This window comes from Stomoxys calcitrans, chromosome 5 (assembly GCF_963082655.1).
Source record: "Stomoxys calcitrans chromosome 5, idStoCalc2.1, whole genome shotgun sequence".
In the NCBI taxonomy this organism is placed as follows: domain Eukaryota; kingdom Metazoa; phylum Arthropoda; class Insecta; order Diptera; family Muscidae; genus Stomoxys; species Stomoxys calcitrans.
Genome location: NC_081556.1, coordinates 27,101,750 through 27,127,442, shown reverse-complemented (window position 1 = coordinate 27,127,442; position 25,693 = coordinate 27,101,750). Strand labels below are relative to the sequence as shown.

The 25,693-nt window shown below is 39.3% G+C and overlaps 1 protein-coding gene across 2 annotated transcripts in view; it reads right to left on the bottom strand.

Annotated features, from left to right (window-relative positions):
• The window catches only part of LOC106092522 (uncharacterized), a 363,841-nt gene that overhangs the window by 204,916 nt on the left and 133,232 nt on the right, over positions 1-25,693 (bottom strand). Inside the window, exon 1 of one of the 2 annotated variants that reach the window (XM_059368528.1) lies at positions 3,748-4,381. The exons of the other annotated variant lie outside the window; for it this stretch is intronic. The gene's annotated coding sequence lies outside the window, so the exon portion shown is untranslated. Of the gene's footprint in view, positions 1-3,747; positions 4,382-25,693 lie in introns of those variants that run through there. 2 annotated transcript variants of the gene reach the window in all.

The window sequence follows — 25,693 nt, the reverse complement described above, 5'->3', positions numbered from 1 at the left end:
CATCATTGTACTGATTATATGAAGCAATTCTTAAAACATTACTAAGTGTTAGAAGTTAGTTTTGGTGCTTTTACGGCAGTAGGTATGCTGGAATAATTTATGAAATTTTTTAACCAAATTTTAACTTTTTACCATCTGAAAGCAGCAGCAAATGTTTGTTGTTTTAGCAAAATATTAAATTTTAGCAGACGTTCAGTTGTTACAGCAAACATTTTTGCTGTTACAAATATCTCTGGGTGTAACATTCCATATATCATATTCCCCAGAACATTCTAGTGATCCCATTATTGGGATTAAAAAAAAATGGCAATTAACAACAAGTAAAAACGCGTTAAGTTCGGCCAGGCCGAACTCTGGATACCCACCACCTCGGGTTTATATGTAAACCATTTTTCGTCATAATCCGGTGAAAATGCATAATTTATGCCCCCATAGCAGCTTTATCGAAATATGGTTCAATTTGGAGCAAATTCGACACAGATATTGAGAGGTGTAATAAGTACAAGTCTTTGTTCAATTTTGTAGATTAATATATTGGTCTTTTTGGTAGCCATATCCAAATATAGATCGATCTGATCTATATACGACACGGATGTCGAAAAGCCTAACATAAATCACTGTCCCAAATTTCAGCGAAATCGGATTATAAATTAGTCTTTTATGAGGCCAAGACTTTTAATTGAGAGATCGGTCTATATGGCAGTTATATCAAAATCTGGACCGATCTGGATGATGTCGAAGGGCCTAACACAACTCAATGTCCCAAATTTCGGCGACATCGGACATAAAAGCGCCTTTAATAGGGCCAAGACTTTAAATCACGAGATCGGTCTATATGGCAGCTAAATCAAAATCTGAACCGATCTAGGCCAAATTGAAGGGGGATGTCGAAGGGCCTATCACAACTCACTGTCCCAAATTTCGGAGACATCGGGAAATTAAAGCGCCTTTTATGGTGCTTTTATTTTCCCTTAAATAGAGAGATCGGTCTACAATATATGGCAGCTATTTCCAAATCTGGACCGACCTGAGCCAAATTGAAAACGAATGTTGAAGGACCAAACACAACTCACTGACCCAAATTTCGGCAAAATGTGAGAATAAATGCGCCTTCTATGGGCCCAAGACCTTAAATCAAAAATTGGTCTATATGGCAGCTATATTGAAACCTGAACCAATCTGGGCCAAATTGCAGAAAGTTGTCGAAGAGCCTAACGCAACTCACTGTCCCAAATTTCGGCGACAACGGACAATAAATGCGCCTTTTATGGGCCCAAGACATTAAATAGAAATATCGGTCTATATGGCAGCTATATCCAAAATATGGTCCGATCAGGGCCAAATTGTACTGTAGTTGGATGTCGGCCCATGAAATGTGCCTTTTATGGGCCCAAGACATAAAATAGAAAGATCGATCTATAAGGCAGCTATATCCAAATCTGAACCGATCTGAACCAATTTGAAAAAGAAAGTTGAAGGGTCAAACTCAACTCACTGTCCCAAATTTCGCCAAAATGTGAGAATAAATGCGCCTTCTATGGGCCCAAGACCTTAAATCGGAAGATCGGTCTATATGGCAGCTATATTGAAACCTGAACCAATCTGGGCCAAATTGCAGAAGGTTGTCGAAGAGCCTAACGCAACTCACTGTCCCAAATTTCGGCGACATTGGACAATAAATGCGCCTTTTATGGGCCCAAAACATTAAATAGAAAGATCGGTCTATATGACAGCTTATCCAAATCTGAACCGATCTGGGCCTAATTAAAGAGGTATGTCGAAGACCCAAACACAATTCACTGTCTCTAATTTCGGCGTTATCGGACAATAAATTCTCCTCTTATGGGGCCCAAGATCTTAAATCGAGAAATCGGTCTATATGATAGCTATATCCAAATCTGGACCGAACTGAGCCAAATTGAAGAAGAATATTCAAGGGACTAACAAAACTCACTGCTCTAAATTTTGAAAAAATCGGACAGTACGTGCGATTTTTGGGGGCCTAAGACCTTAACTCGGCGGATCGGTCAATATGGCAGTTATATCCAAATCTGGTCCGATCGGGGCCAAATTAAAGAAGGATGTCGAGTGGCTTAGCACAACTCACTGTCCCAAATTTTAGAAAAATCGGATAAAAAGTGTGGCTTTTATGGGACTAAGACCCTAAATCGGCTGATCGGTCTATATGGGGGTTATATCAAGATATCGTCCGATATAATCCATCTTCGAACTTAACCTGCTTATGAAAAAAAAAATTAAGCAAAGTTTCAGCTTAATATCTCTATTTTTAAAGACTGTACCGTGATTTCAACAGACAGAAGACGGACATGGCTAGATCGTCTTAGATTTTTACGACGATCAAGTATATATGTATATACTTTATTATGTCGGTAATGGATTTTTCGATGTGTTGCAAACGGAATAACAATCCCATCCTCTGGTGGTAGGTATATAAAGAATATGGAAGGTCATCCCATGAAATTTTATGCCCTCCACTATAGTACCCCTATACTATAGTGGAGGGCATAAATACTAACTTCGCCATTCCGAAATACTGGTCTAAGACCCCATAAATTACATATATTCTTGATCGCCATAACTTTTTAAGTCGATCTAGACATGTCTGCCCGTCTGTCTGTCTGTGGAAAGCACGCTAAATGGGTCAGAACGGTCTATGTTTTGATATAGCTGCCATATAAACCCATCTTGACTTTTTGAGCCTCTGACGGCGCAATTCTTATCCCATTGGCTGAAGTATATGACTTCCAGTAACTATGCCAAGTATGGTCAAAATCGGCTCATAAATTGATAAAGATGCCACATATACCGATCTCGGATCTTGATTTATTGAGCCTCCATAGAGCGCAATTATAAACCGATTTGGACAAAATTTTGACGAATTGTTGAACTTCCAACAACTATGCCATGTATGGTCCAAATCGGTTCATTACCTGATACAGCTCCCACAGAGGGCGCAATTCTTATCACAAATTTTGTACAACGATTTCTCCTATGAGTTTCAACATGCGTGCCAAATATGTTCTGAATCGGTCTATAATTTGATACAACTTTTATATAAGCCGATCTCCCAATGTGATTTCTTGAGCTCTTATAGGGCACTATTCTTATGCAATATGGCTGAAATTTTGCACAATGACTTCTACTATGGCCACCAACGCCCAAAACCATGTATGTTCCGAATCGGTCCATAACCTCATATGGATAACATGCAAATTTTTATGCGTTATCCTTTGGTTGCCTATAAAGAAATACTGGCCAAAGAACTTGAAAAATGCGATCCATGGTGGAGGGTATATAAGATTCGGCCCGGCCGTACTTAGCACGCTTTTACTTGCTACACCCATGTTGTACTAGTATATATTTGGGATAGACAATAGTTAATTGAAACAAGGTTAAGCCTAACTTATTTTAAGTCAAACTTGACCGAAAGCCGGCGGCGCCGGTAATTTCTTTAGTCAACTTGTTACAATAATGTGCCGACAAACGGTACTTTTCCACAACAGTTTTTAAGAGATCTCAAATGCTAAAGATGCATAGCAGTAGTGATGCCAACCTACCCCCAAAAGCAATAACGTGAAATTGTATACGCTGCCAAAGCAATTAAACTATGGTAACCTCTGCACCAAAGTTGATAAAAACAGCAGAGGTACAGTTATAATTTCATTTTTATGCTTAATGAAATTCTTTTTACGATGGCTTTAATTTGTATGATGGTTTCCAACTCACCTTTTACGATTGAACAGCTCAAGAGTGTACACTTGATACAAATGATTCCAGAAAAGTGGTGCTCGGTGTTAAATGAGTTCTAGTGTGAAACAAGTGCAGTTTGATAGTGATTCAACAGAGGGGGTACAGGACTTTTAAGTAACATCAAATTTTTAACATTTATGTTTTTTTGATTAGAACGTAGGATTTAATTTGTTCAACTTTTTTTTTGGTTGTTTGTTTGTTTTTTTATTTTGCAATAGATCAATCAACCCGGCAAAAGTAATCAAAATTTAGGTATTTCTCTTGTTTGAAAATTATATTTTTTACGATAATCAGCTCTTCTTTAAATTTTTTTTGTTTATTTTTGTTCAATATTTTTTTTTGTTTTTTTTTGATTCACTATGCCGTCATTTTGAATAAACTTTTGGTAAATTTTTCTTTTATTCCATTTTTAACGGCATTTTATTTTGAACTTTTTTCACTTCCTTATGTTTCCGTTTATCTAGTTTTGTTTTTCATGTAATTTGCAACACATTCAATTAAATATGATAAGAAAATCACTTTTAATGCTAATTGATTAATAACAACACACTCGCATGCAGTTTTACAGTCATTTGCAAGGCTTTTATCCGTCAAACACGTGTTAGTTGAGCGCTCGTATCATTGAAACTGATTGCAGTTGGCTCTTAAGCCAGCAACTTGGGTTGAAACTTACCAAGAGAGGTAAGAGGCTTTTTTTTAAATGCCGCCAAAGCATGAAAGAATTTGTGTACGCTCTTTGTCTCTTTATTTAATATTATGATTGCATTATACCTCTCTCTCTTTCTCTCTGTAAGCCATTGATTTAATGGAAGTTCTCTTTCCACAGTTGGGTGAGTTACAAACACACCTGTTACCTGTAATTGGCTATATTTCGATATGCATGCTTTGGCATGTGAGAGAACTTGGATGGTTGTTGTTGATGGCAATAGTTCTTTCTGTTTGTCTAACTGTTAATCTCTTTTCTTATTTTCTTTATTAGAACCATTAGCAGAGTTGCCATTTGGACTTTTAAGCCTAATGCTAAATAGATAATAAATTATATTTATGTTGTTTTTACTTTTTGGTCTGTGTAGGTAGATCTAATTGTATTGATTAAAACTCAAGATCGCGGCAAGGCAAGTTGTAATCTATACAAACAGATAATACATTTTAATTTACACCACCATAGCTTGGGGGGCATACTAATCTGGTCATTCCGTTTGTAACCAGTGTTGCAGTTATTTGTAGATTTCTACCAAAATTGGTAGTTTTTTTCACTTGGTAGGCTGAACTCAATTTTGCACCATTATGGGTTCAAAATGTTCCATCGAGTCATGCCATCTACATTCAAACATGCATGCCAATCTGTACCAAACTCGACACGGATATAGAGGGGTCAATTTGTGAGGAAAATTTCCTGGGGTCCCCCCATCCCTAACTCTTATAGACCATCCCTAACTTATTTGACCACACTTGGCACATACCCTTAAAGCTTTATTCTAATTTCACGGAGATAAGAGTAAATTGTAACGCTTTTAACCCTAATCGACTAGAAATATCTTAAACATTTTAAAGCATTTTCAGTTACCAAAAAATGTTTCATCTTATTAAACCTTTGCTTGTGGCAACACTGTTGCTAAATATCTTATTGAGCACATTGTTAAAAACAAACATTGAACTAGAGAGAGAGAGAGGGTTAAAATTAAAGCGCTCAATTAAAGAGCTTACGTTTGTTCAAGTAAAGAGTTAAGATAAAAACTTAAAAAATATGTGTGTGTGAGGCAAGTGAGTGGGTTGCTGACTTCTTCCGGTTACATGTACGATTTTGGTTCTATTAAGAGGACTCTTACGTACCCAGTCATGAAATTAGAATTGCAATCCAGACACATTTATTTTTCTGCCATTTAAACATACTAAGCTTAAATTGGAAAACTCGTTTGTAGTAAGAAAATAGAATATTGAATTAATTGGCACATAGCACATCACCAATTACACTTTGCAACAAATTATTTGTTATCAAGAGTGTGGAATGGTACTCGTAAAGCAGTTACGAAAGCGCCGAATTGTGTTGCGTTGTATTATAACAAATGTTTAACAAAGTAATCGTTGGGTGGAGCAGATGTGTAATCATCTGACTACTCGAGAAATATCTGTAGATATCTCGGTATAGCTACTACCTATTACAAAAAAAAAGGTTAAAGCTAAAATGTACTCCAAACACCGAAAAGTTGCAAGGGTGGATCGTATCATGTTGTCCGCCACTCCACCTGTAGTCAAGAGTAATGCTTTAAGCGCACATGCAGTCGTCGGTCAACGAATGAGGAAACTACGGATAACCCAAATAGATGCGTAGTTCTTCCCCAGCCCTTAAGTAAGTGGAGGTGATTTCGATTCAATTTCAGAAAACAATTGTGTTAGTTAAACACCAATCGACGCCAAACTGAGTCAGCGGGATGACGGCAGTAGTAAGCGAAAGTTTTGCTAAGATCACAAAATTTCCGAGAAAGCAATCCGGGGCACAACCAAAAAAACTGAGGAGTATGCACCGGCAACGCAATCGGGCGAAAGTCCAGTCTGCTGGCAGGGACAGAACTAACATTCCAACCACTTCTATGGAAACTGAAAATAGAATCAGATCTACCAAAGAGCATAATACTGCTATAACTCTGAAGAAGAAAAAGAGCTCCCCACTTTCAAGTACTCTGGGAAGACCAGGTCAGCACTCCTGAACAGTGTATCCTGTAGAATTCCATCAAATCATCGGTCCTCGGTCGGAGGATCTGGTTAACGAGCGGATTTCCGAACATGTGTGGAACTCTGAAGAGATAATGAGCTGCGAGTATAGAATCTTGATCTTGAGTCTGCAGGATGTATTGATACCGTCAAAAAGCTCGTTGGAAGTATCCACACTCCCTGGGAAGGTACAAGGCTCCACTTGGTGAGCAAGATGAACCTGGCGGATGTTCATCACAAAGGCGACGGTCATCATCACGGGGTGGGGCTGCAAATTCGCAACGTGGTGCAAGTTTAAGCAAGCAAAACAAAGGTTTGGTGGAAGGTCGAAAGAAATCTCCTTGTGGTGAGCCTTGACCAAGACTCCGTGAAAAGCTTTGCTAAGACTAAAGGCACGACTGTCTTTTTCAAGATTGAGATAAGTAAAGATCCTCATATTGAGACATAAGGCAGTGCAGTGACAGAGAGATTCAATAACGCCTAACGAACAGTGGGCCGACGAGGAGACCATCACCGTCTTTCTCAATATTGAGAACGATAGGATGAGCAAAGATCCTAATAGGAAAATATCAGACAGTGCAGAGACAGAAGACTTAATACAGCCAAATGAACAGGCAGCAGACAATAGAACCATCATCGACTTTCTCAAGATTCGGAAGACTAGGATAGGAAAAGATTCAAATGTTGAAACATCAGGCTGTGCAGTGACAGGAAACTCAATGCAGCCTAACAAACAGGAAGCCGAAAATAACGACGCCAAGATGAAAAAGTTTCTCTCAAAAACCCATGTCCAAACTGGAACGTAAGTAGACGACATGGAAGTAAGAGCAGAAACAAAGGAGAACATGTTGAGGCTTTTGATAAAAACGAATTTTTCAAAGAATATGATGGGATACACCGGAATTTTGTAATAATAAGATTGATCGAAGGCTTATCATTACAGAATTTAGCTTATAGGAAGTCTTGAGGAGCTTCCAACCATTAAAGTCGCTCGGACCTGGTGGAATATTTCCGGCGTTATCACCGAAAGAGGCAGACTGGTGCCTCGTCTCGCCTAAATTTTCACAGCGTGCCTAGGACTTGCATATACTCCGAAAGTCTGGCAGGAAGCAAGGGTGGTATTTATACCCAAGCCCGGCAAGACAAGTGATGCGACATCAAAGGCCTACAAACCCATAAGCCTTACGTCCTTTCTATACAAAACCATGGAACGTATTGTGGACACATGACACATGATAAAGAGTGGGACATCCAGCGAACGGGGAAGGTCGGTGGAGACTGCCCTGCACAAGGATGTGCATAAAATAGAAGAATTCCTCGAAGCCAAGACGTACACATTGGCGGTATGCATTGACATCGAGGGGCTTTTAACTACGTGGGGATCGACAAACTGATCCAATCCTTAGACCAGGGATGGACCGAGTGCTTAGAAACTGGATTAACCATACGTTAAGAAACATGTGGATAAATTGTGCGTCGCATGACATAAATATAAGGGAGAAAGTGGCACAGGGCATGCCACTGGGGGCCATTTTATCGGCGCTCCTTTATGTGACCAACATAAATAAACTATGACGGTTGTTGATTGAAGAGAGATTTGAAACCCGTCTGCTTAGCAGACGATGTTACAATATTTCTAAGGGCTTAGGATGCGAGTCCGCTATGCAGAAAGGTGGAAGGTTTTTGGAGATGACATACGAATGGGCTAGAACTAGGGGTCTCAATTTTAGACCAAAGAAGACTGAAGAAGAAGTTGACGCACCTCGTTTCCTCAAGAAAACGATTTCGATATCTGACCAGATCAAATATTTAGAAGTCATTTTGGACAGGAAACTGGATTGGAAGTGTCAGATTAAGGAGCGTATGTTGGGACCTGATTCCGCGGTTCACCGGGTCTACAGAAGCGTGATTAGACCAATACTCATTAACGCGTCGGTAGTTTGGTGAACTGCGATGGAGAAGAAGTGCAACATAAGGATAATGCAACAGGTTTAGAGAACATTATGTCTTTACATAGGTAGATCGATGAGGACCACGCCCACTAGGGCACTAGACATAATTCTAGATATCCAGCCAGTTGACATACAGATTGAGTGTGAGGCAGCCACTGTGGCTATGAGACTTAAGACGATGGGGGAATGGATAGAGAATAGGAGCAGGTCACACCATCGCGGTACAGCAGAGGCGACGATAGGAAATTTGGAAAGAATGGAAGAAGTTCTGATCGTATATCTGAAACGATACTTGAGATCGAGTGCGAGGCACTGTTGCCATCGGCACAGTCTTGGATTGACGGAACTATGGTATTACCATGTGGAAGTTCATGCTACACAGATCCATCAAAGCTAGAGTACATAGTGGGTCTGGGGATCTAAATGGAGAACCCAGAAACTAAGATCTTTCTTCGACTACCTGACCATAATATGGTCCTGCAGGCGGAGATCCGGACGATCACAGAATGCGTGAGGTGGTGTGGTGTTAACGCGAGAACGATGAGTGTGAACATCTGTACGAACAGTAAACTGGCACTAAAGGCAATGACAACCAGGACGGTAAGGTCACGAACAGTCTTGCAGTGTAAGAAGGAGATTAACGCCTTCTCTGAGGATGGCAAAATCCGCATCGTTTGGGTGCCGGGCCATAACGGAGTAAGGGGGAATGAAAGGACAGATGATTTGGCGGTGAAGGCCAGAGGATTGCCGTCAATAAACTTGGTTAACCCGAATCCTTTAGGGTCGACGCAGTCCGAGTTAAGGGAGTGGGCAACATTGTTGAACAGCGAAAAGGTCGGTAAGACGGATCATGAGAAGACGAGGCTATTACTGAAAGGAAGGAAGAAGGAGGTCAGTATAGCTATTGGTATCATAACGGGACACACGACTACGAGGTCACTTATGTAAAATCGGTGCGGCAAGTGATAGCATGTGTAGGGCATGCGGGAAAGATGATGGGACGTTGGAACATTTCCTTTGTCATTGCCCGGCTTTCGCGTCTAACAGATACCGGCACTTAGGTGAGGACACAATACCAGACATGAACCAACTTAGGGGAGTGGTATTGAAAACAATTAAGGATTTTGTAAGTAGCACGGAATTCCTAATTTAAAATTTTCTTTTTAGAGGTTACTTTATAGTTCTTAGAGCCCACAACAAGCCGATTACTGGCTTAGGTGTATGTCCATAGTGACATGGGGCGGATTAATATCTGCCCCCTCTTTTCAACCTAGCCTAACGCAAATTTGACCATGTATTAAGGAACAGAGGCAAACTTCTCTTATATCAGTGAGTGCAGTCCGATTCAAGTTTAAGATCAATGATAAGGGACCTCCACTTTTTGCAGAGCCTGAAAAGCGTACAGCAACACCTTTGAGGAGAAGTTTTTACTTGGTGTAGTACCCCACAAATGTCGCCAGCATTAGGAGGGGACAACCACCGCTGAAAAGGGTTTTTCTAATGTTCTCCCCATGATACGAACCCAGGCGTTCAGCGTCATAGGATAGGCGGACGCTAAGTTCGGCCGAGCCGAATCTTATATACCCTCCACCATAATTCGCATTTGTCGAGTTCCTTCCGCGATCTCTTTTTAGGCAAACAAAGAATAATGGATGAGAATTGTTATGCTATTGGAGATATATCAAGTTATGGTCCGATTCGTACCATAAGTTGAATGTTGAAGATTAAGGTAGAAGTCTTTGGATAATATTTCAGTCCCTTCGAATAAGAATTGCGCCTAGGGGCTCAAGAAGCATAATCAGGAGATCGATTTATATGGGAGCTGTATCAGGCTATAGATCGATTAGAACCATATCGGACACGTGTGTTGAAGGCCATAGGAGAAGCCGTAGTGAAAAATGTCAGCAAAATCGGATTAGAATTGCGCCCTCTACAGGCTTAAGAAGTCAAGACAACAGATAGGTTTATATGACAGCTATACCAGATTATAAACCTGTTTGAATCATACTTAACACAGTTGTTGGAAGTCATAACACTCATAATACTTCATGCAAAATTTCAGCCAATTCATATGAGAATTGCGCCCTCTATTGGCTCAAGAAGTCAAGATCTCAAATCGGTTTATATGGCAGCTATATCAGCTTATGTATCGATTTGAACCATATTTAGCGAAGTTGTTGGAAGTCATAACAAAGTACTTCGGGCAATATTTCAGCCAAATCGGATAAAAATGGTGAGAATTGCTCCCTCTACAGGCTTAAGAAGTCATAGTCCCAGATCGGTTTATATGGCAGCTATATCAGCTTATGTACAGATTTGAACTATACTAAGCACAGTTGTTGGACATCATAACAGAACACCTCATGCAAAATTTCAGCCAATTCAGATTCAGAGAATTGCGCTCTCTATTGGCTCAAGAAGTCAAGATCCAAGATCGGTATATATGTAGCTATATCAGGTCATGAACCGATTTCAACCATACTTAACACAATTGTTGGAAGTCATAACAAAACACTTTATCCTAAATTTCAGCTAAGTTGGATAAGAGTTGCGCCCTCTAGATTGTCAAGAATTCAAGATCCAAAATCGGTTTATATGGCAGCTATATCAAAATATAGACCATTTACAATGCCAACCGACCTACACTGATAAGATATATTTGTGCAAAATTTCATGCGCCTAGTTTTACTCCTTCGAAAGTTAGCGTGATTTCTATATCTATACTTTATGGGTCATTCCTCCACCTCGAGTATCATTTCTAACACCTCGAAATATAGACAGATATTTCGAGGTGTTACAAACGGAATGACGAAATTGGTATATCCCCCCTCCTATGGCAGAGGATATATTGGGTTGCCTATTGGGTTGCATTCTTTCTTCTGTCGGTTATCAGCTGTTACTTTTAACTTGCTTTAGAAAACAAGTGTAAAAAAGTATATTTGATTAAAGTTCATTCTAAGTTTTATTAAAAATGCATTTACTTTCTTTTAAAAAATCCGCAATTACTTTTTGGGCAACCCTATAAAAACGTTAGTAAAACCCTCGTTAAGAATGTGAAGTCGATAGTGGACAATTTTGTGACACTGAATCTCACTCACTGTATAAAGATATGGGTCAACCATAGCATATATCCTCTTCTGCAAATATCTAAAACATTATGTATTGTTCGGACCAAAACTTGTGGACTTATGTTAATTTTTTTGGCGTTTTGGCTATCGGTATACTCTATTCAGCTGACACAACTATATGCTGAATCTTTTTCAAATGAAACAAAGAAATAGTGCGTGCAATTTTCACAAGGAGGCTAGCTTTACCAATTTATTCAGTGTAAATTTGTTATCTTGAAAAGCTTCCTTCAACAAGAGAGTTGCCCAGCCATATGGTGCGTCTAACATGTAATGCCCACCCACCACAGCTCATTCAGAATGGTATGTACGGTGGTTTAAATGTCACGTAGCAGAAATTTTAACAACTTGGTTTGCTTTAAGCAATAGGAGAGTGCATATAAAACCAATGAAACACCGCAAAACAAAACACAATTAGTTTAAGTGACCTCGAGACAGTTAACAAGTAACATGAAACACCTCATATTGGTCCTGACATTATGTCTCAATGTTTGGGCATATCAAAGTAACATTAACTACATGAGTTCAGAGCCCTATGGTGGCGTATCTAACAACAATTACGACTATTATAACGGAGGCAACTTCAATCCTTTTACGTATAATGATCAAACATCATTTGATGGTTTTCAAGCTCATGACTCCTTTGAGGTAATTAATTATGCCAAAGGATGTCCAAACACTTATCAGCCAATATGCGCATCCAATGGAGTGTTTTACATGCTTTTCAATAATCCATGTCAATTGGAAACACGTAATGATGAGGAGTTGCTGCAAGGACGATCAGGTAAGTTCATAAAAATAAATAATAGTATCAGTATACGGTCTTTCAGGCAGAGACCTGTGCCATAGAGCAATTCTGGCAAGGGGCCTACCGCCTCGAAACTCAGAATTTTTGTGGACAGTATGGCGGCGCTCAAGGCCTTGGGGTCGAGATGCGGGGCGGACTGTTTGGAATCCCTGGACTCTAACATGGGTTCCTGGGCATGAGGGGATTCCACGATATGAGAGGGCGGACGAGTGCGCCAGTAGGGGTTCGTCTGCGCCGGGCGGACCAGTCATCGGTCTTGACTACATGCCATTTGTCGAGCTACTGAACACAGTAGAGGGGTTGACCAAGGCGGCGTCGGTGGCCAGATGGGCCACGGTAGACGGTTGCCGGACTGCGAAGGCGCTATGGCCGGTCATCGTCCGAAGTAGAAGGAGGGAATTGCTGGTGTTCGATAAGAAGTCGATGAGTACTTTGACAGGGGTCATAACCGGACACTGTGCTATAGGCCGCATGGCGGCGCGAATAGGGATACCGCACAATGCCTCGATGATGATGAGGAGGAGACTATTGGGCACTTGCTTTGTTCCTGACCGGGTCTGCAGAGACGTAGGCTCTCCTTTCTGGGGAACCGTTTTTTCTGTGATCTGGATGAACTTGCGAACGTACCTCTGGTATCTCTCCTGAGGTTTGTTGAGGGAACAGGATGGTTCCGAAGGGTGGGGTGACACAAGCTCCGGCGTAGGTAGGTCCGTGCTTGCGTAGTGAGGGGCTGTTCTTCACCTCCCGCTTGCGTTTCTCCACTCCTCCTGTTTTTTGTGTTTTTCTTTTATTCGTATATAACCTCTAGTACGAGGTCTCACGTTTTCCTTTTTCTTCCCTTTCTCTCTCTAGGGGGCACCACAATGGGCCAACCTGGCCTCCTAGTGAACTCACCTTTGGTGGGCGACCCATTCAACATAAACTAACCTATTAGTATACCTTGTGCAAGAGTATGTACTAAAGCAGGCTTTAAGTTCGTTTACAAGCATTTTAGAATGCTTAAAAGAAAAGGAAATAGACCTATTGACGTCGATATAGATTTCTCCGCCTTTTTGAGTGTCTGCATGAGGTCTGCAGAGACGTAGGCTGTCTTTTCTGGGGAGCCGTTTCTTCTGTGATCTCACCTGAGGTTTGTTGAGGTAGCCTTGTGCAAGAGTTTGTACTAAAGCAGGCTTTAAGTTCGTTTACATGCATTTTGGAATGCTTAAAAGAAAAGGAAATAGACCTATTGACGAATCGATATAAACTTCTACGCCTTTTTGAGTGCCTGTATGACTTGGATACATATATACTTGAATAGTTTTATTTTGCATCTATTTATGGTATATGGAGTCCATTACCAATTTGAAAAATTGTGTTAAAAAACAATTGGCACACCAGAAAACTCCATCCAGAAGTTGGGCAGATGCTTAAACCTGTGCTATAGTTTAAGCCTTTGACAAGCTGGACGACAGTTTATGAATCCTCGAGTCCTTTTGCCTTATCTAAGCATTTCCCTTTTCCCTTACAGAATATATTGAATGTCCTATGCAGCTGTGTTCTCACCAATGTAGACCATGTCCGAATACCTATGAGCCCGTTTGTGCCCGAGATATGAATACCCATCAATTTAAGGAGTTTCAGAACTACTGTCAAATGGAATATGCCATGTGCTCCCTTAAAAAAGGTAAGTCTGAAGAAGCAAAACTCAATTGCTGTTTGATAAATCTTCATGTTGTAGAATATCGTTTTGAATATGCTGGCAATTGCTACCAAATACCTCAATGCATTCAACAATGCCCGCAAATATATCAACCAGTTTGCGCTCGTTATGGCAACCAAATAAAGGAATTTTTCAACAGCTGTGAATTGGAAAGATCTAGCTGTAACCATAGAATTGGTGAGATTTGTTTTTAAGAAACATTTATATACAAATTTAACTCGCATATAAACTTTTTCCTATACAGAGTGGATAGTTGTAAATCATGGTTCCTGTGCTACTGCCTATCAGGCACCACGCACTTCCAATGCACTTGCACCTCTTATGCATTATGTTATGAAACAAACGCCCAGTTATGCGGAATATATGAATAGTAACCGTGTTGAATACTCGGTTCCCAATTATGCTCCAAGGCAACAGAATTCTTATTCCACAGTAAATTGTAAGTATTATTAAATGAAATATTATGTACACAATATGAAGAGTTTGTGAAGTAGAGATGGCAAACTATCGATAATCATTCGATATTTCTAATAATAATTATCGATACCATTTACCATCACCAACATTTCAAACGAAAATGATAAGTAAAAACCAGGAGATCGATTTATATAAAAGCAAAATCAATGCACAGATCGAATAAATTAACAAAGTCAGTTGGAAGTCATGAGAGAAATCATTGTACAACATTTTACCCCAATCGTACGAAACTTGCGCCCTCTATAGGCGCAATGTATTCTTAAGAATATATTCAATGACGAATCGCTTATTTTTGTTCAATTTTGCAAAAACTGTAACTTTGTCGATACTACTATCAATACGAAAAACATCAATCGATATTCAGACAAAACATAAATAATCTATCGTGCCATTGATATTGTGCCAGCTCTTATATTAAGAAACTAGCAACCGGGTGGTCCACTTCGCTACCCCCGTTTTTGATACCCCTTTTTAGTATAGGACTTTCAAAGACCTAGGTAGTCACTCGATTTATAAGATTATGATGTTTTGTAATAATTTCAAAATGTGGTCCCCTACTGTAAAGACCAATAATACCAATGCATCGGAAAAATCATTAAGTCGCCCAATATATATTGTCAAGGTATAAATGAATTCCAATTTTGAGTGTTTTAGTTCAATTCGTAAAGAAAGTAACATTTTGTATGTTTTAGTACCTAAATGTATGATTTTTAAAAAAAATATTTTGGTCGCCAAAAATGTATGGACAAGGTGTAGCTATATCCCAATTTTGAGAGCTTAAGATCATTCCGTAAATAAAGTACAATTTTGTATGTTTTAGTACCTAAATGCTAGAGCCCACTATTTACTTTCAAGGTGTAACCGTATCCTAATTTAGAGTGCATTTGCTCAATTCATAAATAATGTACCATTTTGTAAGTTTTAGTACCTAAATGTACGATTTCTGGTTACCCAAAATTTATAGTCAAGGTGCACTTGTAACCCAATTTTGAGAGAATTAGATAACAACACGTACGTTTGAGTACCTAAATATACAAATAAGCCGATTAGTGCCGTAGTGGCATGGGCGGATTAATATCTGCATCCTCTTTTCAACCTAACCTAACCTAAATATACGAATTAAAAATATCTTCTTATTGCCCAATATATTCTTTCAAGGTACCAATTACACCACAATTAGTACGATTTCTTCCACATGTCATATTTTTGTCAAGACTGCGATCATATTTGTCAAATTGCTTAAATTTAGCATTCGCCGTTCGATGATGGCGAAGATAAGCTATTTCGTACTAATATTTTGCACTTTTTGGTACCAAAGTTTACGAATTTTGATGGATCATTTAGTCACCCATCATATATTTCCTTCTTGTACCTACATGCCAAATTTCAGACCTCTAGCTCCATCTGTAAAGAAACTACCAAATGGTACCAAAATGTACGAGTTGTGAATTGATTATTTAGTAACCAATCCTATTTTCCCTAGTTTTATCTGCATGCCAACTATCAGGCTTTTAGCCCCATCAATGGTACCAAAATGTATGAATTTTTTATACCCTCCACCATAGGATGGGGGTATACTAATTTCGTCTTTCTGTTTGTAACATCACCAAATTTCTCACCTCTAGCTCCAACTATAACGAAAGTACCACATAGTGGTATAAAAGTGTACGAATTGTATAAAATAATAGTCACCCATTATATTTTCCTAGTTGTATCTGCATGCTCCTTCAGTAAAGAAAGTACCAAATGGTACCAATTTTGGTGCCAAATTCATCATCATATATTTCCTACTTGTACCTACGTGCCAAACTTCATAACTCTAGCTCCACCTTTCAGGAATGTACCAAACGATACCAATTGCGATACTTAATGTACATTTTCTTCCGTCAAAACTACTATATTTACATTTCACCCTCATTATTTTGCATAAGACGTCTTTTAAGTCAAATTTTAAAATTCTAGGTCTATACATCCGCCCTGTACAAAGTTGACCCATTTTGCAAATTTTTGTTACTTTTTAGTACCGAAATGTACGAATTTCCAAACAAATCTTATAGTCACCCAATTTAATTTGCCATAGTGTACCTAAGTTCCAAAATTCAGAGCTCTAGTTCAATTTACAAAGAAAGTACCAAATAGTACCAATTGTGGTACTAAACGTACTATATCTCCCACTTCCGATACAATTTTTCAAAAATTTTTTACCAAAGCTTACTTTTCCGAAACGCTCTTTAATTGAGCCCAAGAACATAATTCTACGTACTTTTTGGTATCTTTTAGTACATTAACGTACGAATATCTCCCAATAAAACCTTATCCCGTGCCTCTGACCCAAAACCAACATTCGTGCAAAATTGTATGATTCTAGTTTTAGCCGCTTGGGCTAGGCGATGATCAGTCAGTCAGCAATCTGTCAGTCACGCAACTGTTTTATATACATATATATGAACAAATCAGTTAAGAAAAATTCTTAAAAATGTCCCCAAAATTATTGAATCAATAGTTTAGGTTAGGTTAGCTTAGAGTGCCAGTCTTTGGTACGGAACGGTCTCACATAGATAGTTTTTATCTATCCGAGATCTGGTGTTTTTGAAAATTATGATAAAGGGGAGGGTTCCGTTTCCGTTTTGGCAGTTTTAAGGTTGGGGAGGCCCCGTAGACACCTTGCACCAAATCCTTAAAACAGATGTGTACTCAACTTCCCAATACCTTCCATTTGATACCCACATTATTCCAATCGGTAAATATGTCCTGTTTAGGGGTTTGGGGGGGGGGGGGGGGATGCGCCTCAGACACCAAGGAATATATTTGTATGTTAGGTTTGTACTCTACTTTCAAATAACTTTCATTTCATAACCATATTGGCCAAACGGTGAAAGTGTCCTGTTTTATGGTTTTTTTGGGGGTGGGGAGGCCCCTCAGACACCAAGGAATACATTTTTATGTCAGATTTGTACTCTACTTTTAAATACTTTTCATTTGATTCCTATATTGCCCAAAGCGGCGAAAGTGTCCTGTTGGGAGGTTTTAAGTGGCTGGGGATGCCCTTCAGACACCAAGGAATACATTTTTATGTCAGATTTGTGCTCTACTTTTAAATAAAATTAATTTAATACCCACATTGCCCAAAGCGGCGAAAGTGTCTTGTTGGGAGGTTTTTTTGAGTAGGGGACCCCCCGAACAGTTTTGGGTAAAATTTGTATACGAAGTTCGTTCTCTACTCTTTAATACCTTCTGTTTGATACCCATAGTTACCCAATCGGTGAACATATCCCATCGCGTGGGTTTTGGATGGGGCGTCCCCCCAGGTTATTTGATCTCAAAATTTTATACCAATTTCGTGTTTTTGGGGTACCATAAGGTAGTATACAGCTCAAATCGGTGCACACCTATCCGAGTTCTGGCGTTTTTGAAAATTGGGGTAAGAGGGAGGACCCCCCTCCAACTCTGCCATCTGTGAAAATTTCAAGAAAATCGGTTCAACCATGTCCGTCCGTCCCACCATCCGACCATCTTTCAAAATCACGATAGCGATCAAACGCGCTTGAAATTTTACACAGCCGCTTGAAATTTTACACAGAACTTCTTATTGATTGAGGTCGTTGGGGATTGTTAATGAGCCATGTCGGTCCAGATTTAGATAAAGTTCCCATATAAAGCGTTTTCCCCATTTGACATCTTGAGCCCCTGGAAGCCGTAATTGTTGTCCGATTTGTCGCAAATTTTGTAGTTGATGTTCTGTTTAGACTTTCCAACACTTGTGTAATGTATGGTTCAAATCGGTCTATAACCAGATATGGCTCCCATATAGACCGATCTGCCGATTTCACTTCAGGAGCCCCTTAACGTCGTCCTTTATGTCTGATATGGCTTTAAACTTTGCACAAAGTGTTCTGTTACGACGTCTAAAACTTGTGCCAAATACGATTCAGATCGGTCTATAACCTGATATACCTCCCATATAAAACGATCTGCCAATTTGACACCCTGAGGCACTGGAAGCCACAATTTTTGTCCGATTTGGACAGAGTTTTGTACATGGTGTTTTGTTACGATTTCCAACTACCTTGCCAAATAATTTCGGTAAATCGTAAAACCCATATGAAGCGAGCACTCGATTTGAAATTTTGAACCCCTGGAAGCAGTAGTTTTTGTCCTATTTGGCTTCAATTTTTCATGTGGTGTGCCGTTACGACTCCAATTTCTGTGCTGAAATCGGTCTATAGACTCATATTGCTTCCGTATTGACCGATCTCCTGATTTGACATCTTGAGCCCCTAAAGGTCGTAATTTTTGTACGATATGGCTAAAACTTTGTATGTAGTTTTCTCTTTCGACTTCCAACACTTGTACCAAGTACGGTTCAAATCGGTCTATAACTTGATATAGATCCCTTATAAACTGATCTGCGATTTGAACTCTTGAGCCCCTATAAGCAGCATTTATTATCGGACTTGGCTAAAATGTTGCATGTAGTGAGAGATTTGGCTAAAATTTTGGACTTAGTATCCCGTTACAACATTCAACAACTGTGCCGATCTCTCGATTAGTCTTCTACGGCTCCTGGAAGCTTAAATTTTCGCCTAGTTTGGTAGAATTTTGCTACGTAGGATAAAGTTATGACCTTCAACTAAAATTATTTTGTGTAAATTTTTAGCAGTATCAAAGGTGGTGGGTTCCTAAAACTCCGCCCGGCTGAACTAAGCACGTTTTTACTCCTTTTTTATTTCTTCCAGATCAACCAAATGTGAACATAGCAACTAATTATAAACCAACGTACTCACCAACTATAAGCAACTATTTGGCAGCAATACCTCCTAATAATTCCTATATTCAACCAAACTATATGAGAAATGGAGGAGTAGCAGATAGAAATCACATATTATATAAGCAATACGAAGTACAAACTGTAAAGCCTTTTCGACTGTGTGGTACTTTGTCCAAAGTAGATAATGTATTACAAAGACCAATTTATTCTAACATATACAGTAGTACAATGGCACCTATTACCAGTTCCTCAAGTACCTCAACAGAATCAACTTCCACAAGTTCCACAACAGAATCAACTTCCTCAAGTACGTCAACAGAATCAACTTCCACAAGTACGTCAACAGAATCAACTTCCTCAAGTACGTCAACAGAATCAACTTCCACAAGTTCTACAACAGAATCAACTTCCTCAAGTACGTCAACAGAATCAACTTCCACAAGTACGTCAACAGAATCAACTTCCTCAAGTACGTCAACAGAATCAACTTCCACAAGTTCTACAACAGAATCAACTTCCTCAAGTACGTCAACAGAATCAACTTCCTCAAGTACGTCAACAGAATCAAGTTCTACAAGTACCACAACACAAAAAAATTGCGGAAATACGAACAGTGGAAATTCCAGCAGTAACTGCCAAAACACGGGAGGTGGAAATTCTGGTGGTGGTAACTCTGGGGGTGGTAACTCTGGTGGTGGCAACTCTGGTGGTGGTAACTCTGGTGGTGGCAACTCTGGCGGTGGAAATTCTGGTGGTGGCAACTCTGGTGGTGGAAACTCTGGCGGTGGAAACTCTGGTGGTGGTAACTCTGGTGGTGGAAATTCTGGCGGCGGAAACTCAGGTGGTGGAAAGCCAGGTGGTGGAAACTCTGGTGGTGGAAAGCCAGGTGGTGGCAACTCTGGCGGAGGTGGAAAATCAAATGGTGGAGGTAGCAGTTAGTTACTGGCTTTTAGGTAAATTGTGAAATAACATTTTAAAAGAGCTTATAATTTTTTACAACCATGAGATTGAGGTATATCAACTTTGTCTTGCCTTTACAACTCCTCGAGATATTGCTATAAGATCCCTAATAGCATATTTACTCCTGATAGCCATGACATTTTAATTTGATACGGGTCTGTCCGTCCATCTCTCTGTCGAAAGCACGCTAACTTTCGAACGAGCAATGTCAGCCTTTCGATTTTAAATTCCAGCTTAATGATAGCTCCCATATGATTTGGTTAATCCCTTAGAGAACGCAATTTTGTTTTGTCAAATTTAGCATGATGTTCCAATGGGAACCGATATCACGATTTCAATTTGTGTGCCTAAAACGGATTGCAATTACCATTTATTCATTGGTAAAATTTCCAGCATGCTTGCTAAGTATGGTCCGAATTAGTCCAGAACCTGATATAGCTCTCGATTTGGATACTTGATAACGCGGAGGCTACAATTATTATTCAACTTAGATGACGAGTTCTGTTATGACTTCTTTTATCTACTTAGAGTAGTTTTTAATTTCTTCTTATAAATAGAAATCGCCTGAAGATACCCCATTCATTGAGGTCTCGTTTGTCATTTGATTTCGATATCCATACTAAAAACAGTTCACAAAGATCAAACCCTTGATTGATATTAAGTAGACATAAGATCTATATAGTCATCCATGAAAGTTTGGCCTGGCCAAATATATTGGAATTAATTTCTCGTTTTTTATTTTTTTTTTTAAGGTTTCCATCTTATAAATAAGGCCAATCAAGTGGCAAGTGGCTGTGCTACGCGATGAAACCCCCAGTGGCCTGTGTGAATTTATATTAAATGCTTTTCTATAATATTTAATAATAAAAAAATATTTATGTAAAAAAAATTTAGTTCTTTATTATACCCACCATAGGAGCAGGTTATACAATCGCGGTAAAACCGAGGCCACGATAGGAAAGTAATGGAAGAGGTTTCCGATCGGATTGAGACGGCTCTGGTTAGAGAGAAACCTAGCATTGCCATATGGAAGGTCATGTTACACGGATGGATCAAAACTAGAGGACAGAGTGGGCCTGGGGGTCTATATTGAGAACCTAGGGACTGAGATCTGTTTTCGTCTGCCTGACCATAATACAGTCCTGTGAGGTGGTGTGGTGTTATTGCGAGGACTTTGAGTGTGAACATCTTTATGGACAGTAAACTAGCTATCAGGGCATTAACAACCAGGACGATAATGTCGCGTACAGTCTTGGGGTGTAAGAAAGAGTTTAATCCCCTTTTTGAGTATGGCAAAATCCGCATCGTTTGGATGCCGGCCCATAGAATAGGTAGGAGTAATGAAAGAGCGGACGATTTATAAACTTGGTTAACCCGAAATCTTGACCGAAAATCGTACGGGCAGATCCGTATCGTGAGAAGACGAGACCAATGCTGAAAGGAAGTAAAAAGGAGGGCTTTCGGTCAACGCAGTCTGAGTTAAGGACGTGAACGACAAATGCGCATGTAACCAGCGAAACGGTCGGTAGTATGACGAAAAGCCTATTGGGAGATACTAATCGTGAGAAGACGAGGTTTTTGCCGATTACTGGCGTAGATGTCCATAGTGGCATGGGCGGATTAATATCTGCGCCCTCTTTACAACTTAACCTAACCTAACCTAACCCATAGCTTGAGTTCGGCCGTGTCGAACCTAAAACTTTTTTACTTGTTCGAGCTTACTTTAAAAAATTTTGAACGCACAACAAGTCGATTATTGGCTTAGATGTATGTCCATTAACGGATTAATATCCGCACCCTCTTTTCAACCTAACATAACCTAGCGCTAAGGTGTTATCAAGATGAATTTCCGCGTGCTTCTTGAAATGACCCTAAATTCTAATCATCATCATCTCGGTATTTCCAAAAATTGTTCGGGTTGCCAAATCTCTATTTGGATACCGATTTCCAAAATATTGGAATGAAAGTAGAGATTTTCTTTTCCGGCGTTTCCCTGGAAATCGGGAAATACCAAACGAAAGTCAATTGGAAGTAGAATACGAAACTTATTGAAAAATTTGGGGCCAAGTTCCAGATCACCCCACTCCAAAAACCACCCAAACGTACATGCCGGCCGATCAGGACAATATGGAATTTAAATGAAAGGTACTTGAGAGTAGAATACGAAACTTATGTAAAACCCAGGTGGGTCGCACAACCCAAAAATTATAACCCAAATGGACAATATGGGATTCTAATGAAAGGTATATGGAGTTAAATACGAATTAAGTTATTTTATAATTTGGGCCATGTCGAAAGAGCCCGCAAACTATTAAGAGCTAGAGTGGTATCTAATGAGAACTTATGACGTCGACCACCCACACCAAATACCGCTCAGAAAGTGCTACAGGTACATAAATTCGATATCCACTTTCAGCTTTAAGTGTCCCCGCCCTAAAAAGACATTAGAGAAAGTGCAGCGTAGCGGGCCCGGATCGGCCAGAAACCAGGAAACATATTGTAGACCTCAAGCGGAAACTTTTGTACGGACTTTGAGCACTTTCCAGCAAAAAGAAATTGGAAAAAGAGACCACAAATAAAGATTTGGCAAACCGAACAATTTTTCGATATTATAAGGTGCCCATGTTTATAGACCTGCCAATGGGAGCTGGACCACATTGGGCCTTGAAATTTTGCACTTTACCTCGATAACACCTCAGCTCTAACCATTCAAGACTTCAAAGAGTTATCTCCTCCCCTTCTCAAATGATAGATTTTTCTAGTTTTTATCGATTCTATCCAACTGTGCGATATGAGATGTTGAGTCCATAGAAGTCTCAATTACCACCCGATTTTAATACCACAAAATAATTCAAAAAGAGTAGCTTCTTAGGGTGATGGGTACCCAAAATTCTGCCCGGTCTAACCTACCACAATTTTACTTGTTATACCCACCACCGATGGATAGGGATATATTAATTTTGTCATTCCCTTTGAAACACATCGAAATATACATTTCCAACCCTATAAAGTGTTTATAAAAATCTAAGACGATCTAGCCATGTCCGTCCGTCTGTCTGTTGAAATTACGCTACAGTCTTTAAAAATAGAGATATTGAGGTGAAATTTGGCACAGATTCTATTTTTGTCCATAAGTAGATTAAGTTCGAAGATGGGCTATATGGGACTATATCTTTATATAGCCCCCATATATACCCATCCGCCGATTTACGGTCTTAGGCCCATAAAAGCCCCATTTATTATCCGCTTTTGCTGAAATTTGGGACAGTGAGTTGTGTTAGGCCCTTCAATAACCTTTCTTAATTTGGCCCAGATCGGTCCAGATTTGGATATAGCTGCCATATAGACCGATCTCTCCGTTTAAGGTTGTGAGCCCATAAAAGGCACATTTATTGTCCGATTTCGCCGAAATTTGGAACAGTCCCTCCACATACTTCTGCAATATGGCACAGATCGGTCCAGATTTGGATATAGCTGCCATATAGACTGATCTCTCGATTTAAGATTTTGAGCCCGTAGAAGGTGAATTTATTGTCCGATGTCCCCTAAATTTGAAACAGTGAGTTGTGTTAGGACCAGATTTGGATATAGCGGCCGTATAGACCGATCTCTCGATTTAAGGTTTTGGGGCCATAAAAGGCACATTTATTGTCTGATTTCGCCGAAATTTGGGACAGTCCCTCCACATACTTCTGCAATACGGCACAGATCGGTCCAGATTTGGATATAGCTGCCATATAGACTGATCTCTCGATTTAAGATTTTGAGCCCGTAGAAGGCGAATTTATTGTCCGATGTCCCCTAAAGTTGGGACAGTGAGTTGTGTTAGGCCCTTGGACATTCTTCTTTATTTTGGCCGAGATCGGTCCAGATTTGGATATAGATACCATATAGACCGATATCGTGATTTAAGGCTTCGGCGCAATAAAAGGCGCATTTATTGTCCGATGTCGCCGAAATTTGGGACAGTGAGCTGCATTAGGATCTTCGACATCCTCCTTCAATTTGGACCAGATCGGTCCAGATTTGGATTTAGCTGCCATATATACCGATCTCTCGATTTAAGGTTTTGGGGCTATAAAAGGCGCATTTATTGTCCGATGTCACATATACCCGAGGTGGTGGGTATCCAAAGTCCGGGCCGGCCGAACTCAACGCTTTTTTACTTGTTTTTGTTTCCTATATTAAACCAAAAATTGTCTATGGCAAAAAAATTATATTGTTTTGTTCATTTTAATGCAGAAGTACGCATAAGTTGTTGGTTTAAAAGAAAAGAAAATCAAATACGTCTTTACTAAATATATTTGCATTTCTCTTTGAGTTTCTTAAAACATGTTGTAAAAATATAATGGGCTTTCCAGAGTTACCAAAATATAAAAGTTTTTGTGCTAATACTATATACATGTGAGTCATGAAGTAAAGCATACACTGATATCTTGTAAACATGGTTAAATTTTGTGTTTTCTATTGCAAAGAGGATTCTTTTGTTTTTTGTTGTTCAACATTGAAATTTCATAAATACACACGTATTCAATTTACAGAATGAAAAAGAATTTTTTTGGCACGTAGCACCTACCCAAAATATGCTGCTATGTACACTTCTTAACTGCCAGCAAAAGTATAAAATTTACAGACCCTTATAGGGACTTGGTAATAGTGTAAGTGATCATTAAGCATTTGGGAAGTATGCAACAAGTTTTATTAGTCCTGATATTGAGCTTAGCAGTTTGGGCTTACACACCCAAAGTTAGTTATGGGGGACAACCTAATTATGGCAATAATTTAATAACTCATTATGGTTTGGACAATGTAAATGGAATGAAAGCTGATGCAAGCTCTTTTGGAGGATTTCTAGACCATGATACATTTGAAGTGATTGATCACAAGCGCGATTGCCCCAGCACATATCAGCCACTTTGCGCTACTAATGGTTTATTCTACATGCATTTTAAAAATCGCTGCCAACTGCAAAAGCGCAATGATCAGGAGTTATTAAAAGGACATGAAGGTAAATATTAAACATTTAACTTAACTTTATTTGACTCTTATTAAATAGCTTAATTCAATGTTTTTAGAATACACCGAATGCTCTATGCATTTATGCTATCCCCACTGCAAGCTATGTCCGAATATAGTTAAGCCCATATGTGCCCGAGATATGGGAACTTATCAAGTGCAAGAATTTAAAAACTACTGTCAAATGAATTTTGCGATTTGTTCTCAGAAAAAAGGTTGTTTTTCAGATCAAATAATCAGTAATATGGTGAACTTCATATGTATTTTGTTATTATTTATCTTACAGAATATCATTTTATATATGCCGGTAGCTGTTTACCCACAACTTATTGTCCTCGTTTATGTCCACAAATTTATCAACCGATTTGTGCCCATATTGGCAAAGAGTTTAGAATATTTCAA